The sequence below is a fragment of the Nuphar pumila genome, chromosome 5 (genome assembly GCF_984573655.1).
Source record: "Nuphar pumila chromosome 5, dmNupPumi1.hap1.1, whole genome shotgun sequence".
Taxonomy (NCBI): domain Eukaryota; kingdom Viridiplantae; phylum Streptophyta; class Magnoliopsida; order Nymphaeales; family Nymphaeaceae; genus Nuphar; species Nuphar pumila.
In genome coordinates, this window is record NC_143253.1 from 54,395,576 (window position 1) to 54,410,512 (window position 14,937).

Sequence of the window (14,937 nt, forward strand, 5' to 3'; positions counted from 1 at the left end):
TTTTCGTAGAATGCACAAGACACCTGCAAAGACTTGTTTCCCAAATCCAACATCTGGATAAAGAAACCATTCCTCTAATTGGGTGCAACATGATTTAAATAAGAAAAAATGATTGTAGGGCAAATATGATACATTTTTCGAAATGCTTCAAATTTTTTGCTATTCTCCTCATGTCTAAAAGTGCAAATACCCAACTTAGTTATGACATTTTTAATCTTCACATATGCAGATTAGTGAAGTTCGCACCATATATTGTTCCGCTCCTCGGGTAATGCAAAATCTCACTTAAAAGGAGTTTCACATTTTTTTTTGCCGACATCACGAAAGTCGGATAAAATTATGTGAAAGGGTTAAAATATACTATTGTAGCATTGATCACTCTACTTAGAGATCTATATTGGTCTCCAAAAATAATTGCTATAAGAAATCTGTACCTCTAATGTTTGATAAAACCGAATATACAAAAAAGTCAATTAGCCTCCCGTATATGAAAGAACTCAAATTAGATGGCCAACACATATGGATAGAGGTCTTGGATGATGATGACATAGAATCCGTGTTACTTAGTGGCGACGTTTACTTAATTATTCACAAGATTAAAGAAAGAGTTCTTGTTTTGGAAGTTAAATAAGTAGTTGAAGAATGAAATGATGGGTATCTTTTGGAGAACATGCATCTATCTCAGGTATCATCTACCGAGCTCAATTCTTTAGAGAACATGCATCTTTGACGTGCAGACAACGAAGAACGAACAATTAATGTTGTGCACGATCAAAAGATCATTGCAGAGGATGAAAAACCAGTGTCACTAATAATGCTAGGTACAAGTTTTTATTTATACTTGAGATATAGGTGCAATTATTGTATTTTTGCATATATGGTTAATCTTAAATGTTGGAAATGTAGGAATGTTAAATGCATGGATGGGTTGAAAGCGATAGATATGATGAATCTTGATTTAGTTTGTATAACTGAAAATCAATTAGTGGTAGCAGTGGAGAATCAGATGATATCGATGATAATAACTATACCATGTCGATGAGAGAGGATGAAAACAGTGGTGACATGGGACAGATAATGGCGGGTGAAAGCGATACACAAGTGACATTTTAGAAATTAAAGACTTAATATATGTTAGAAGTTATATGAACATTTTTTTGGCATATGTTTTATATTTTTATACTAACGAGACGTTGAATAGGTTTTCGTTTAATCACTATAAGGATGAGGGTCAATAGCGACAACTCTTTTTCTGCAAGAAAAAAATCATGCCGCTATTGATAATGCTATTACGGTGAGATTTTTGTCCCTACTAAATAGGTAATAGTAGGGACATAAATATCTTGTCATCATTACTCTACTACGGCCATAAATCTAGCCTCTATTAGATTCATCAATAACGACGAGCAAGATATCCCTTAGAATGCCTTGCTCTTACACACATCTCATCATTAAAGACATATTGTAATAGTGAGATTCGCTGTCCATTAGATATTATCATTAAAACACTTGAATGGTCATAAGATCTCGCTGCTATAGATAAATAACGGTGAGATCTAGCTCTCACTATTATAGGGTTTTACTCCATAACGACGATAATTATGTTCTTATTATAGAGTGATGTTTATAAAAAAGGGCCCAACGAGTCCTTTTTATATTTCTTTCTTTCTCTCTTTTTCTTTGCGATCTCTCTCTCTTCTTGCCTCCTTTAGACCATCATTGGAGTCGCCCTTTTCGGGTTCTCTCTCTATCGTGATTCTCGCCAAAGACATTGTTTGAGGTTCTCTCTTGGAGTCACTATCCTCTATCTCCCATCAGACTCTCCAAAGACGCCTCTTTTCTCTCACTGCTCACTGGACTCACCGTCGTCTCTCTCCCATCAAATTCACCACGGATGCCTCTTTGATATGGCAAATCTCTCTCACTCTCTCTTAGTCTTCCCCTTTCCTCGCCATTAGGGTTTCAAAGATAGTCCCTTACCATAACTCCTCTCTCTCTCTCTCTCTCTCTCTCTCTCTCTCTCTATATATATATATATATATATATATATATATATATACAATGGCCTATTTTTTCATGAAAAACATATGAAAAAGCATAAAAATTATGTGTTTTCTAAGAAGGTTTTGTTTAGTTATTGAATGATTTTGAGACTCGCAATAATGGTGTGTTTTCTGAGAGGGTTTTCCGTCTCTCTGAACGGATTTCTTAATTTGCTCTTTATGCGTTATGGTATTTCAGTTGAATCGTCTTTTCTCCCCCACCCCCTATTCACACACACACACAAGATAAGAATCGATAAAAGTGGTTCCACCACTTTTCTTCTCAAAAATGAAGTAAGAGGAGTTAGTTTGTTGGTTTTTGGTAGGCTTTTACATTTCTTTGGTTTTTGAAGTTGTGTCAGGGCTCTCTGTGAACAAAAAATTCATTTCACGTGATATTTAGAACTTATTCAATGCTATTTTTTTTATAGAAAGATATGATATGATCCATTCAGTATACAACAACAAATCTTCTGTTGTAGAAAATTCAACAGAAATATAGCTTAGAGGTGGTGATGAGATGTCATCGCTCAAAAAAAGAAATGACCAAAAGACAAATGTCGAACAATAAAAATAACAAAATGCAGGCCGAGCAGGCAAGTTAAAATGCATTTGGCTCTCCTAAACCCAAGCGGGCACTATCTTGGCCGAATCCTGCATGATATAAACGATAGCAAATCGATGGCAAGAAGATGGTACACAAAAGCCTAAACAACCATTCAGTTGGAACCAATCCAGCCCAAGGCAGTTTCGGGCCATTTTTGTCGGGCCCTAGAGGCGACCTCCCATCTCAGCTGGTCATGTAGCACCATCAGATCAGATTGTATATTCCTGAAACAACGATGATTTCTCTTCGTTCAGATTAATTTCCAAGCAGAAAATACCCATACCCTCCAAACAAATTTTCATCTCCACGTCTCTTGGGAAAATAAAATAATTCCAACAAAGTGTTACATCACCCCCATGCCAAGGAAAGCAAGAACCTGAAATAAGGGCAGTCACAAAATAAATAAGAAAGAGTTTCCTCATCTTTACTGCATAGAATGCACCAACTAGCAAGATGAATCCCAAGATGCTTTAACCTTGTTTTTGTGTTTAATCGGCCTAGGAGAATCTGCCAAGCCAAGAGTGAGGCACATAGATGGAGGTCTCCCTTCTAAAGAGCTTTTTAGGGAGCCATTGTCTAATCAAGTCAACCAAGAACAAGTAAAAAGACTTAGTGCTAAACGAACCATCACTGGTTAGTGACCATGTTGCAACATCTTCTGTTATAAGCACCAGTGGTTGAGTAACTTGAGAGATGATAGTCGACCAATGTTGAAAGACCAATTCTGAGGGGTCTGGGTGAAGAGTCAAATCCCAAGACACAAGTGAACTTTGACCATAGTTCCACGACTGTAGTGTATTTCCTTATTGTAGCTAGATGGAAACATGTCTCTAAATTGACCATTAGGCCACCAATAGTCCTACCAAAAAGTGTTAAGTGTTATTCCAAATATTAACATGAACACTCAAACAAAATTACTTTAATGCTATAACCCATCCCTTCCAAATTCTAGAATCTTTTTTCCAAAACTTGTTTTCAGACCAGTTAGAGGGCCATCCTTGTAGAGCATATTTTTCTATAAATACCGTAGCAATCCTACCATTTTTCTTACATATAACCCAAAGCCACTTTTCCAAGAAAGCTTTGTTGAACTTGTGCAAGTTATGAATTCCCAAACTCTCTAGATAGAGAGGTTTGGAGATCAAGTTTCAACATACCAAAGAATTATACGTGCCCATCAATTTTCCTGACAAAATAATCTTTTGAAAAAGTCTAGTAAACTTATTCACTTTCTTTGGAATCTTAAAAACCGGTATGTAGTATAAGAGCATGGGTGTAATGTTAAACTTCACCAATGAAATGCAACCATCTTTGGATTGATGATGGGTTGCACAATTCTGATTTTTTTACATGACCCTATCTTCAAGGCGGGTCTAATGTAGCTCTCTAGAAATACCAAAGTGGAGAGGTAAACCAAGATACTTCATAGGTAGCGACCCAGTCTCACAATGAAAGATAGAGTTCACTATCTGTTGCATTTCCCCCAAGGGATTGTTCAATACCAAGATTTAACTTTTGTCACCATTCATACACAACCTTGAGATATGAGAAAAGCTTTGGATGAGGATCCAAAGAACCCAAAGGTTGTGTTCAGTTGCTTTCCCAAACACCAATAAATCATCAGCAAACAATGGGTGGTAGATGGTGGCACAATCCGAGACCTTGCAGCGCAGAAAAAGCCAATGTATTCCCATCAGATCAATCATAAATTAAAGAGATTCTGAGGGCACCCTCGTTCAACTTTGAAAAGTTTAAACTGGACATATCGTAAGAGGTATGGACAATATAAGAGAACCCATCTTTAAAACAGGTGGTTGCTCAAGGAAGAATATGTAAACCTTGGAATGTTGATCCTTCAATCTCCATTGATAGAATATGATTTGACCTCCTTTTATTCGAGGTACACATGCTAAAGAATTTGATATTTAGTTCCTCCAACTTAAGCCAATGATCCTTGGCTCTTTGTTGCCATCTACTGCTTTCCCGCAGCCTCCATTCGCAAATGTCATGTACTAATTTTTTCTTTTTTATCTTAATGGTGGAGGCCCTTTTTACATCTATCCCTTCTTCCTCCATGTGTTGGAAAGCCTTCAATTTGGACTCCCATTCGTTGACTTCCTTGAACAAACCCGCCCATTTGAAAAGCCTTCAATTTGGACTCCATCTATCCCTTGACAATGGTTTTTATTCCATTCAATGAGCTTGGATCTCATAAAAGATAGTTTAGAATGAATCCTCAATGCAGTCCACCTTTGAGGGCAAGGCGCCTCCTCCCACCATGCCTGAATTTTTCCTACCAAGTTAGGTTCACGAAGCCACCAAAGCTCCATTCAATAAGACGACAACGTGCAGGGCCCCCGTGCCCCAAGATAACCAAATTATTGAGCGATCTTAAATTAAAATTGGATCAACCTTATAAGCACACATGTCATGATGACGTTGTATCATTGACAAAGATATCAAGAAATGATTCAATCTTCTTATCATCAATGGCATATTCTTAACCCTTGCATGGAGAGATCCAAGAGATGACAATCATCAACAAGTTGCGCAAACTTGTGCATGCTAGAAGTATACCTTTGATTGGTGTTTGAGTCTGCCATTCACAAAATAGAGTTGAAGTCTCCAACAAAACACCAATCTTCCGTAATGAATGGGATTGCACAACCATAAATTTGTTTAAGCTCTTTCCAAAAATTCTTCTTAAGGGAGCTGATGCAAGGCCCATATACGCTAGTGAAGTTCGACCAACATGGATGGGATCAATGAACAACTGAAGTGGAGAAATCTCCCAAGCCATAGACGTAGCGCCCATCCCCAGTCTCCAAGCAAGTAACATGCCCTCTGATTGCCCCCTTGCTAGTTTGAAAGAAATTTACAATCCCTTCAAACTTCATCCACAAAAATTTGATCAATGCAACTCATCTTTGTCTCTTGAATTGCAATGATGTCCAGCTTGAGATGCCAAATTTTATTTGATAACAAAATCTGCTTGTCGCGGCCATTAATAACCAATTCATTCTGAACCCTTGTGAAGGCAAGCCCAACCTCACATTCTGAAAATATGAAAGCGAAGATTATAGCTTTTTTGCTACCATATTTTCATGATCTGACTTGTGCAAATTTATGACTATTCTTAGAACTTCGTTTTAAGTGCTCTCATCTTCAAAAGGAAGTACCATTAAGCTAGTGTCAGCAAGGGGAGGGGGAGATGGCAATGAAGTATATCTGTCAGTGGCACCATGGTGGGTGTTGGCAAGATTAGTGGCACCATGGAAGAGGTTCTCAGTGGATAGAAAGAACATGGTGGACAGGGCATACACAGTCCCCTATTGTGGGTGAACCAGTGTTGACAGGTGGGATGAGATGGACAAGTTGGACATAACCCCCCAAGACAGGAGCAACAAGGACAACTGAGGACAAATGGTCAATGTCAGGTAGGGAGTTTGACTTTGGGTTTGGGTTAAGGCAAGGGAGTGGACCCAAGTCCACCAATAGAGGTGAGTCCCCTTGCTTAAAATGTGGGGCCACAAAAATATGCGGGTTTGTAACATAGGAAGGAACAATTGAGAGTTTGCCAAAAAGGTAGGTGAATCAAGTGGGTCCCATGATAGGCCATGATTAATGTCAAATATTGCCATCTTTTAGAGAGGGTGGTGTGTGTTCTCCTCTGAAGATGCACTGAATGCCTCGGTGCGTGTTTAGGGGTCCAAATGAGTGTCACGTATGTAAGCACATGGGGCTCGTATTTCCATGTGTGTCGGCATCACTTAGCATCGGAGTCCGGTGCGGTTGCAAAGACTTAAGTACCCTTTCTTGCTATTCTTGCCATGAAACCATGGTTCAAGAAAATGACAAAAATGTCCTCTATTAAAAAAAAGAGAAGCAACGGTTCAAAAAAAGAACAAAAATGTTATCCATCCAGAAAGTCGAGGATGATGCTGACTCTTCAAAGTCTAAACAACAAAATGAACCTAAAGCGCACTCTCTTTCTTTCCCGTTTGAACTTTTCGTCGTCATTTTCTTCTTCGTGAAACACTGTGAAACCCTCTCTCTCTCTCTCTCTCTAGAGAAGAAATTAAGGGAGGCAAAGAGTCGGCGATTCGATGGTGATTGTCATCCTCTTTCTGCTAGCAGTGGTCAGAATGCTTCCCTCGTCCAACGGGCAACCGACTCTGGCGGCCCCTCTACCGCCTTCGAGGGACACCTACAACAGAATCTTCCTCCAGTACACCTACAACGAAGTCTTTTAAAGTATAATCTGTCTACCCCTACGATGGCAATGCTTTCGATCAGGGCTATGCCTTCCAGGCCACCCTGACGTTGCTCAACACAGGCGTTGGGAATGACACGTTCCTCTTTGGCTTCTCCATCACGAACTTCAAGACTGCCATCGGGACAACTGGCGACTACAACCCGATCACAACGAAGATCGTGCTCAAGGGGGTGGTGTTTGACATCACAATTTATGATTTACACACAATAGCGATTTACGAAAATCGCGTAGCGTAAAAAAATGGCAAGTTGTAAAATCAAGTAGTGATTTATGAAAATCGCGTAGCAAAAATAAATAAATGGCAAATCGCTATGTGATTTTCGTAAATCGCTATATCGAGTAGCGATTTACGAAAATCACATAGCAAAAAAATGGCAAATTGCTAAATCGAGTAGCGATTTACGAAAATCACGTCGCGAAAAAAAAATAGAAAATCGTGGGAAAGGGTGTTACGAAAACCTCAAGCAAGAAACAACCGAAGGAAACATATGAGCACCACGATCAAACAAAACACTTTATTGCTCTTTTTCGAAAATTACAAGAGGGAAAGAAAAGAAAGAATTTATATAAGGCCCAAAAAAAAATTTGTTTTTGGGGGTGCTGACCCCCAGAGACCCCCCCGTCTGCTGACTGCGCAGTAGGACCCGCACCAGGGCGAGCCCCCGAACCCCCCTCCTGTAAGGGCAAAAACTCTGAATTAGGATCCACTACTCATCAAGTTGAACCATGCTACAATCAGTGTGCAGATCAGTCGGTGCTTGATGGAGCAATGTAGGATCACTTTTCAAGAGGAGGCAAATTTCCAATTCAAGGGCTTCACAGACAACTCTGGACTTACTTAAAGCAAAACTGTATAACAATACATATGGATAAGGCTGACTTCCAATTCATGTGCGGGCAATACATATGGATTTTCACTCTGGTTGTGTCATAAATTTGGGATCGGATTTACGGGAAAAGAGTAACAAACACTACAATTAATCTAGAAAAATAAGAAATTCTAAGAAAATGCAGGAAACAACTAGAAATGCAAGAAATTATTGGAAATAACTAGAAATGAACTTGAAACTTAAAACTAAAAATTAGATAACAAATTTCTCAATTCTCAAAACTTGAGAATAAGATTGTTAGAGAATAAACTCCCTATTGCAAAGTTGACCCTTCTTATATAAATATAAATTAAATGCATAAATTTGTAAGAGATTTGAAATCGTCAATAATCTAAACTTTAAATTTTAAATATTTTTTAGGAATCCTTGTTATCAATTTGGATGAGCTTTCACTTCTCTCTGAAATGTTGCAGCTAATACTTTTGTATGTTTCCCAAGTTTTGATGGCCCAAAGTCGGGAGCTTATCTTTGATCTAAGAATGCATGTATGTATAGATACAAGAACATGCCCAGACAAGACATTTCCTTTGGTAAAGTTTTTGCAAGTTTTTTACCATTTCCCCACCCGGCTTGCATAAGAAAATATATTAGAGTTGAGAAATTTTGGTTGTGTTTTTCAATGCTTGCATATTGATTGCCATCGTGTTGAGTAGGTAACAATTGGCCAGCTACCGACTTCTATATATATATAAACTTATATATAAAAATATTTTACTGATCAAAGATTCTCTTGTTGAATATAGTGGGGTCGTTGTCTATGAATATACATTCAGATAGAAGTTTTAAACCTTATACATCTGGAATTGGTTGCCGTCTATGAATATGGATCAATTATGGATACACATTTACGACAAAAGTTCTAAACCTTATACATCTAGAATTGATCGATTCCTTGAAGTGTCACATGCTCATGTTGATTCCATTGATAGTATGTGATTCCCATGTTGGGACTGCAATAATAAAAAATTTAAAGTTCTATGACTAATCAAACTACACTTGATTGGACATAATTTCTGAGATGAACACCATTATACTTTGAAAAATTTTGCCTTTTTTTTAAATATTAATATAAAAGATTTCATTGAAAGATTTAACACAACGGAAGAAAATTTATTTTAAACACAGTGAAAGACAAACTATTTTAAATTCTCTTTTAAAACCCGAGTGATAGAAAGGAAATACATTCCTAACTAGAATCTCATTTACATAGTGGAAATCAAAACAATTTTATATATTTTCAAACATTCTATAAAAAAAATTGGGGAACTCTCAACACTATTTACAAAAACAATCCACATATGATTACAATAGTATATTCTAAAATATAAGGGTCTCAAAACACAAAACAAACCCAAAACACACAACACTAGTCCCAAGAATACAAGAGTCCAAATCCAAGTCCAACTCCAATGCACCTGAGGTCCTCTGCATTCATCACTATTGATGCTCTCTACCCGTGGGTACCTGAAAAAGTTAAATTATAGGTGGTGAGATCAACTACTATCTCACCGAAAACTCGACCACCCATCTTGCAATAGCGAATGGATAGGTTATAGCCTAATCAGACTCTAACCAAGTCTGTGGCTCAACACGAGTCTAACTCTAGACTCCCTGCGAGATCTGACTCGGCTCAACCTCAATCCAAGAGGTAAAGGCAATACACATGCATGTCTTAAATGCATGAACATATATTTCATTTATTTCTTATTAATCATTTCTCTTTTGCTCTACAAGATGCAATTACAATTACTCATTCTGATATTAATTACTTTTCTACCATGAGGGCACCGTTGCCCGGGCAACTTTAGGCTCACTGGTCTACATGAGAGTATTTTTAAATACCTGTAATTTACATCTTTTATTAACCCCAAGAGCACATAATTATACTGGCACCAGAAGTCCAGAACCCTTTATCAAGTAACTCATACTTTGTAGTGCCACATTCATTCATTCTATTTTGTACATTATCATTAGTTATTGATAACCAATTATTAATGATATGTAAATGAAGCTATAATCTGTAGAGATTGAAAGTTCAACATTTTCTTTACAAGGATGCCCATTGATGATGCATCAAAATTCTTTTGCCAAGGTCCTCGGAAAGCAGTACGAACATGTGAGGGGATGGGTGCATTTGTCATTACATCCAAACCATCCTTCTATAATCATGCCTGAGTTTCAGAGCTATCTTCTCAGCTGGAGGCGACACAAACAAAACTTCAACAATTAAAAGAAGAACAAAGGACAGACCGAGAAGAACAAGAGTGAGAAAGAGTAGAAAGGAGACGAGAAAGATGAGAAATTGAGCGAGAGAGAAGCAACTAGGAAGTTCAGAGAGGAGTTGCAGGCTTTCATGGATGCTCACAGACAGAACCCCCAATCCTAAATCCAAAATTTTTAAACTCTCTTTGTTTAACTATAATTTTCTACCTTGCTACAATTTTTAAACTCTTTGTTTATTTGTTTGTGATCTAACTATTTTGATTTTTATATTATGGTTGTATACATTTTTAGGGTTATGTAGCATCTAAGTAAGAAAGATGCTACATAAGTTTAAAAATGTGTAACATAAATTAAATTTTGATTTATGTGAATATTAGAAGTGTATATGTTTGTTGCAGGTTTAGAGAGGATGTAAGAGGTTTATATTTGAAGTGTATTTATTGTAGGCTTGGAGAGAATGTAGGGGTGTAGTGTTTGTTAAAAAAAACTATAGCTTAAGAGTTTATGAAATATGTTGGTTTGATGGATAAATCCTATGCAAATATCATGGGGTTAATGTTTCATGGATGTCTGACAACTAGTAGTTTGATTAGTAGTGTGTTGGCAAGGTTTGTTATACATCTAGATATTAAGGAAAAGGTATATACATTCTTTCCTTTTTGGATAATTTGTATACATTCTCCTTAGAAATAAAATTCTGTGAATACAAAGGCATTATAGTGCTTACAATAGCACACTGAATTTCTACCATGTTGAACATGGACAATGTTTTAATTCTGAACCAAGGAATACTGGTAAAAGTAGCCATTTATGTTAATGTTGAAAGTGCAGTAGAATCGAGGCAAGAAGCACTAAAGGGGGGGTGAATAGTGCTTTTAAATATCATCTTTGAAATTATGACGGATTTTGAAATTCATAAAGCAATCACACAAAGAACAGAAGAATTTATCCTGGTTCGGTTTTTCAGACCTACATCCAGTCCCCAAGCAAAACCCGCTTGAGATTTCCACTATCAACCTTGTGTAACTACAAGATCATACAGACCAAATCCGGACCCACTTTCAGTAACAAACCTATTGAAAGCAAACAACTCCTTTAAACCAAGGAGTCCTTTCCTTTTACAGAAAAATATAAGTAAGCAACTTACAATCAACCTACGAGCCCTTCTTATTAATGCAAATGAAATGTAATTGGATTTTGAGGTTGTTGAAATACTAAACTCAGGAATTCACTATCTCTCAAAAAAATTTGAGTGAAAAACTAGAGTGAAAATATCAAGTGAGTGAGAAAATGAATATGAGTGAAAAGCAAAGAATAATTCAATGTAATTCGATTGGATTTGATATTTTTGAGTGTGGAATGCACTCATATTTATAGTTGAAAGATTTCATACATTGAGGGTATGAAAGGGTGTCAAAATAATTCATTTTGGATGATCAAAACGTTTGAAAAATGAAAAGACACGCCTTTTAAAAGTTATAAAAAAATGGCAAAATTAGTCGACTGGAACAGTAGTTAGTCGACTAAAATTAAATATTAGCAGACTGACAGTTATCGTCAGTCGACTAATGTGTTTATCATCGCCGTTTGAAAATCTGAAGTTTTAAAACTTAGTCGACTAAAGAAAAAGTTAGTCGACTGATAATATCATCAGTAGACTGAAAAATCTTTAAGTCGACTGCTGCTAAATTTTCTAAAAACACATGTTTTGTTCGGTCAACTGATAAAATCATTAGTCGACTGTTGCTGAAGTTTTCAGAAAATAGACATTCTGTCTGGTCGACTGATAAAACCTTCGGTTGACTAATTTTACAAAAATGACATTTTTGCTTAGAAAATTTGGCGCGAAAAGGTTGGTCGACTAGTGAGTCTATTGGTCAACTAATAAACATGAAAAATTAAGTAAAGAGTTTTCTAAAATGATTTTCATGAGGGGTTCTTTTAGAAAAGTTTTTTTAAAGACTTTTTAGGTGAAATGCAGTCAAAATATGTACTCTAAGTAAGGCTCTTACAAGAATCTAAGACATTTAATGAATTTTATATTTGCACACTAGTCTTCAAAGATTCTTCATCGAATTCTTCAATTCTTGTCATTTTTCTTCATTGCCTTAGCTAAATGCAGTTGATTTACTTGTTCATCATCAAAACCTTGTACTTGAAGTATCGTGTACGACTTCATTGTCATAACAATCTCCCCCTTTTTGATGATGACAAACTAGTCAAAGATGGAGCATTTAGATACATAGATGGATATTTTACTCCCCTTATCAATATGCTGCAAAATATAAGAAGTTAGCACAATCAAAGCACATATATATCACATATTGATTGTTTTGCATTTCCATTATGACTTCATGCATTTCTAAAAAATTTCATGAAGGCAATTTTCAATGCTTTCACATGATGCAATTGCCATGTTTGTCTATTTCTCATGCAAATTCCATGTGTCTTTTTCTCTTTCTCCCTCAATTTTCATCCATGTGTCTTTTTCTCCCCCTTTGTCATAATAAAAAAAAGTAAGTGCAGACATAGTATAAGCAAAATGCAAATAAAAGTTCAAAATATTACAACCCAAAAAGTATCAAAGTTTAGTAATGATAGTAAACAAAGTTCAAGAGAAGTGTTGCTTGATCATCTTCTTGAGTTCAGCAATATCCTTCTGAATTGACGAAAGTTGTTGAGTTACATCTTCACGAAAAGTGTGTTGATGTAGCTCCAAAGCTTCAATTCATTGCAAAATTTTATCATTGTCTTGACTAGTAGATACTTTCTTTCATTTTGCTTGAGATGAAGGTGTCATAGGAGATGGTGATGGTTCAGAGGGTTCAGTTTGATTAAAATTTAAAGGAGGTAGATATTTGATTTTCATTCATTTAAAAATCGTTTGATCAAAGAACTCCTTTTGTTCAATATATTTTTCATTGGTTAGGGGTACTTTGAAATATCTGAAAATAAGGGTAAGAAGACATTCATACGGAAGAAAGGGTTTTTATTTTCACAAAGTAGTAAAATACACGTTAGCCCAATTTACCAAAATATTTCCAAACAAGACGTAAAGAGTCGAAGAGAGATCTGTGGAATAGTAATCAAAAGATCCAATTTTAGGTAGAACATTGTGGGCAAGAATTTGTTCAGCAATGGGAGCGCAAGTTTGAAGATTGGTATTCTTTAAAGGAGGACAATGAGGTGCACCGGGAAGAAGAATTTGTTTAAAAATTCTTTCATCATTAAGTTCAATAGTGTTTTTCTAAAGGTGGAATGTCTAGGATTTGTCCAAGAAGTTTAGAATCAAACTCAATTTCAACATCACAAACAAGATTGAAAAGAAATCCAGTTTCATGATCAATTTGTAAATTAGTGTAAAACAAATGGATCAGTAAAGCATAATGAAGGGGGTCTGCACCGGCGTCAAAAAGGTGTGAAATGCCTGTGAATAATTCTCTGATTTTATAGCGAGAAAATAGATGAAACAGAACATTTCGACCTGGTAAAATAGGAAGTGCAAAAATCGATCCAAAGGTATCATATAAAAGTGGATTTTTGAGTAGTCTAAGAGAAAATCTATGACGTGCTTGTGGTGTAGATGGAGGGAAACCTTGTGCGGATGCTGTTTTTTTCACGAGGCATGACTGTTAAGAACAAAATAGATTCACCTGTCAAAGAGAATAGTTGTCGCAGGGAGTGGCTGATCAACTAGGTCTTTGAGAGGAACGAGTCGAGACGCTGTTGATGTCAGCTTTCCAATGACGTTCGGTGGGAGGAAAAAGTCATCCAGCATCGTAGAGGATATCCAATGTTGCAGAATCACTTTGTGCGATGTGGATAGTGTGGCTTCTACGATCAAGGTCTCTAGTAGTGGCCAAAACAATCGGCGCGAGCAATCCTCCGAAAAGGGATGTTGAGTTTCCATGAATTTTAGGCAAGAGGAAAGATGCGATAAAGGGTTCAGCGAATAGGAGGTGACACGGTGGATAACGGCAAGTGAGAAGATGTTGTTGCAAGCGTCGCAAGTGTCGTCTCCTATCACGCCAAGAGGATTCTGGTGAGAGGGAGTTCGTCCGACACTCCTAGGGTTTTTGGAAGAGACAGAGGAAAGAGAGAGAGAGGGTTTTGTTTATGAAAAGGGGAAAACATACAGGCGTAAAAATGAAATGGTGCGTTTTTTAAACAAAAAAAAATTGAAGGGGTATAGGGTCCCTTTAAAAAAATATTTAAAAAAAAAACACAGGTGTAAAAACGATTGCCCCTTTTTTTTAAAAAAAATCCAAGCGGCATCGGGTCCCTTTAGTTAAAATTTAAAAAAAAAACATCAATCAACTAGAATTTTATCGGTCGACTAATAAGGTGCGATTTTGAGATTTTTTAAAAATAACATTTTTAAACAAATTTATAAATCTAAAAATGAGCAAATGCCTAGTTCTCTCCTAATTCTCATAAAATCTTCATTTTTAAGTGGTTTAATGAAGATATTGGCATGTTGTTCATTAATGGGTATAAAATTTAATGAAATATCTCCTTTTAACACATGATCTCGTAAGAAATGATGTCTAACTTCAATATGCTTAGTTCTTGAGTGCTGAACAAGATTTTTTTAAAGATTTATAGCACTAGTGTTATCACAATAAATTGTTGTTGTGGAGTAATTCAAACCAAAATCTTTTAAGGTTTGTTTCATCCATAGTACTTGTGAACATGCTAAACTAGCCGCTATATATTCTGCTTCAGTTGTCGAGAGTGACACTGAATTTTGCTTTTTACTGAACCAAGAGACTAAAGAATGTCCTAAGAAATGACAAGTTCCACTAGTACTCTTGCGATTAGATTTGCTTTCAGCAAAATCTGCATCACTATATGAGACTAAATCGAAGGAAGATGATTTCGGGTAAAACAAACCAAAAT